General features: G+C 41.4%; 1 protein-coding gene across 1 annotated transcript in view; it reads left to right on the top strand.

Annotated features, from left to right (window-relative positions):
- ERICH2 (glutamate-rich 2) overlaps nt 1-4,374 on the top strand; it is a 74,204-nt gene that overhangs the window by 54,765 nt on the left and 15,065 nt on the right. The gene's annotated exons all lie outside the window — the stretch shown is intronic.

Genomic DNA, 4,374 nt, shown 5'->3' on the forward strand with positions numbered 1-4,374 from the left:
AGCATGGCAATGGCTCTGTCTTAAGTTGCCGAGGTTCCACGTGATCCTTACCCATCTCTGGCTACACGTCCAGCATAAACAGCCGCCATCCGAGGAAGGCAGGGAGGGAGGAGATCGGCTGGGGACCCCATGCGCCAGACGTTGCCGGCCCACCACCTGCTCTAAGGTGCCAAGCAGGATCACTGTGCTGAGGTTCAATCAAGTTCTTAGGGGATCTTACTCTCTAGCAGGGGTAGCAAATTAGTAGCCACTCAGTGTTCACTTTGAGAATTACTTATATCATAAATTTGAGCATGTAGCTGATGAATATCCACAGACAAGTGTATCTTGTTCCACAACCTCCTAAAATGCTGTTGGATTAAGTTCCAATCAATTTCTGGGTTACTGAAAGATAACACAAATCTATTTATACCATGAGTAACCTTAATCTGGATATTCTATAGTGTCTCTTGATAAAAAAAATTAATTAGGCCATTGGTAAAGGACTATTTTAGACTTCTAGAGTACCTTTGAGTGGGGCAAATTAATATAGACTAATTACCACCATTACAAAATAAGTCCAAATCCCTACCCTCATGATAATAGGTTAGTAACTGTATGTCTTTAAAAAACAAACCCATAAATGCCAGGTAATACAGCAGTCAGACCTCATTTAACATGCAATTGTTCCACAAACATTTGAGTACCTACATGTATCAGGCGCTGTTCTAGGAATTGGAAATACAGAAGCCAACAATCTGCATTTGTAGATTTTACATTCTAGTGTGAGTCAGATAATAAACTAATTAATGGAGTCCTGGTGTGGTGCTGTAGAATAAGCACTGGGCTGCTAACCACAAATTTGGCAGTTCAAACCTACCAGCCACGCCTCAGAAACCCTACACAGGGTTTTTATGAGTCAGAAATGACTTGATGGTACTTAACAACAACAGCAACAATGGAGAGAAAATAAAACAGTGAAGAAGAGATAACAAATATTGGGTGTTTCACTTCTCTCAGAAGCGAATGAATGCAGGATGAATAGCAAATTACAGATATCTTAAGGTGGGAATATACTTGATGAGAAATAACAAGCCCAGTGTAATTGGAGCAGAATGAGCAAGAGAAGAGAAAGGAAATGTATAATAGGAGATGGTGTCAGAGAGGTTACAGTCAGGGGTGGTGCAGAATGTATAGGACCTTTGAGGTCATGCCTGACTTTCTCTGGTATCACAAAGGGGAAGGAGAATCAAACTCACAATCAGCGCAAGGCTGATTCCTTTGAAGTGGAGGTCAGACATGCTTTCATCCTTCAATCTTCTTTACCCTATTCTGACACCATCGTCTCTCCCACAAAAAAACATAATACTTCACATCTGAGTTTGACAATCTGTTGCAATGGCCACACAGAACTCATAGACAATATTCACAGTTATGGGGTTTAGTAGCGAATTTGACATGGTACTAGTCATGATTATAAACAAACAGGATTGCAGCTGTTCTGCAATTAGGAATGCCTCTTCTCTGTCATACTTCAGACACACGTCATTCTTGTCTTCAGCCTCTCACTTTCTGCCCTGTTTGGGCAAGTGATACAAAGATCTTTAGCCAGTCTATAAATGCCCAAAATGTACATTCTGCAAGCCAGCCTCCTGCCCATAGACACTCAGCTTCACTTGGTCCATGGGCCACAAAGCCTGCAGATGTTCTGTTTCTCCATGCTGCAGCCTCTACGACTGAAGCTTTTCCAGGTAGGGATCTCAGCTATTCTCATTGCTCTTCTTTCTTGATGGTCCTGGAATTGTGTGTTCCTGTTTCTGAGATGGCTCCTTTTAAACCTAGCAGGAAGGGGAAAAAAACTAATCCCGGCATTAGTGTCCTGTACACCCTATGTGTGTCGCCCTACACAATCATTTGTGGAAGTTAAGAAGTTTTGGTTATCAAAGTGATCTCAAGTAAATTTATGACACCACAATATTTTAACCACTTAAGGACTTTGGCCTTTTCTTTGAATATGGTAGTAAACCACTGAAGGATTTTGAGTAGATAAGTGACATGATCTGCCTTAGTTTTCTTTCTGACTTTGGTTTTCGGTGGTTTGACTTGATGTTCAAAGTAGTTGTAGTTTTTTGTGTGTTTATACTGTTTTAGAATGTATTGAGTTATTGTTTTTTTTTTAAACCTGTAATTTCGTTTTTCATCAGCTAAGAAAGCTCCTTGACCTTTATCTTTCCAAATGTCGCTTCTGCCCTATTCAATTTCTCTTCTCTTTCCTTCTGGAATCTCCAATTACAAATAAATTCGACATTTTAATGTTGTTACACTCAGCTCTGTTATCTCCATCTATTTCTCTCTTTCTGCTTCAGATTGAATCTTTTCTATTGATCTTATTTTAATTTCGCTTATCCTGTCTTCTGCTGTGTCCAATCTGCTGTTAAAGCTATTTAGTGTTTTCTTAATTCCAAGAATTGTATTTTCCAGTTTTAGAATGCCTATTTGATGATTCTGGAAGATTATATATCTATATTTAAATTATTCACCATTTCATCTATTTTACCCTTCATCTACACTAATCTTTATAGTGATCTCAAAGTTCTCATCTGTGAGCTCCTACATCTAAGTCGTCTTTGGGTGTACTTCTGCTGTTACTTTGTGATCTTGATTATCAGTCCTTTTCCTTTTCTATGAAATGTCTAGTAATTCTTTACTATATGTCTGACATTGTTTAAAAAAAAGCAAAAAAAAAAAAATCCTAGAGACTTTTTTTGTTAGTTTTGGGTTTTTTTTAGTTCTATTGGGTAAGGTGTAGGGCTGATCACTGCAAAGCAGTTTTGGATTGAGCTGGGTTGCAGCATGGACATAGCTTTAATAAAACGTTCTGCCCATTTCTTCCCTATCCTTAGGTATGTCCTTCCCTAGATTCTGATTAAGAGTTTGGCAGGTTTCTTACTGCCTCTACCCTAAAACAATGGGAGATCCAGTCTGTACTTTGGAAGTTGAGCTTTGCTCTTTTGTCAGCTTTCCCCCCCACCTCCCCATATTACTTCCAAATTTGACAAAGTTTGTCTCTTAAATACCATGAAACTATAGGAGATTTCCTTTTTTTTTCAATGATTTATTGTGAATTTTGTGATAGTTTACATGGGAGGACATTAGCTTCACATTGATCCCATCGTATATCATTTCCTTGCCATGGTTACAATCCCCTCCATGCATCATCCACCAACCAAAGGGTATACCCCTTTGAGCCTGTCCCCCGGTCATCTGCACACAGCCCCTCTTCCTCTCTGGGTCCAAAGACCCCAGCCGCTCCATCTCCCCACGTCATCATCTCTACCCCCATCCCTGGCATCACTGCTTCTCTGGGTAGGGTCCCGCTCTCCACTCTTCTCCCTTGGTGGTCCCAGGGACCTCCGCTCTTAGACTGAAAAGTTAATCACTCCCCTCCCTTTGCCATAAAAGGTCTACCTTTACATTTCTTGCCCTTACAATCAGTCCTGATAACAAGTTTTCACTATTGTGTCGCAAGAGACCTATCCACAACTCCTTTCATTAGCCCCAACTATACAGAATGGATACTATTCAGTGGAGATTCTACCTTGCTCCATGCCCTCTAGATCTACGTTCCCTCTTGAAAGCGTGTAAGCCAGTCACTTCTTGCCTCTGTAGCCCCCCCATTCTGGATAGCCAATGTCCAAGTTGCCCATCCCTCTCCTCTACATGTGCGGAAGGTGTGGGAATGATCCTCGCTGTGAAGATTTGTTCCCTCTTTTGAGCTACTGCTTCCATAGGTGTATGTCAAGTTCATCACATTACATCAGATTATTCTTTATTCCTCTTCTTTCTTTTTCTGGTTGAGCTCTGATCATCCAGTCATTGAAGCCAGGTCAAGTGGGTATTATCTGCAAGTGTGGGTGTGCTCTGTTCTTATCAGCTGGACGCTTCACTCTCCACTCTAGTCCTGTGTGGCTATGTCACTGACTCTAGGTCCAAGAGTCCCCGGACTTGCCACACTGCTGGTCAACCAGGTCTCCATCCGGATACACAGGAGTCTATTGAGCATTGTAGGGCTCAGCTCGCACCTTCATTGCTGCTTTTCCCTCACTTCCTTTTATCGGTGATGAACGTGGTCACCAATCAGGGTGTGTATTCCTTTTGATTCTTAGTCTTAGAAGGGGGTTTGCTCTGAGGGGGCTCTGACCATTTGCCTTGATGTCTCCTGGGTGAGCCACTTGTTTGTTTTTTTAGTAATCAGTCGGTCTGCCTATATTGTTTTGTATTTTTCCTGTCAGTCTTTCTTTCAGGAAGTATCTTCTTTTCTTCTGGCCATCCCAGGCTGGTCTGCTTGTCATTTCAAGTGGAAATTTCCCCTCAGAAGATTCTGGTTGCTGTTCA

The sequence above is a fragment of the Chrysochloris asiatica genome, unplaced genomic scaffold, assembly GCF_000296735.1.
Source record: "Chrysochloris asiatica unplaced genomic scaffold, ChrAsi1.0 scaffold00094, whole genome shotgun sequence".
Taxonomy (NCBI): Eukaryota; Metazoa; Chordata; class Mammalia; order Afrosoricida; family Chrysochloridae; genus Chrysochloris; species Chrysochloris asiatica.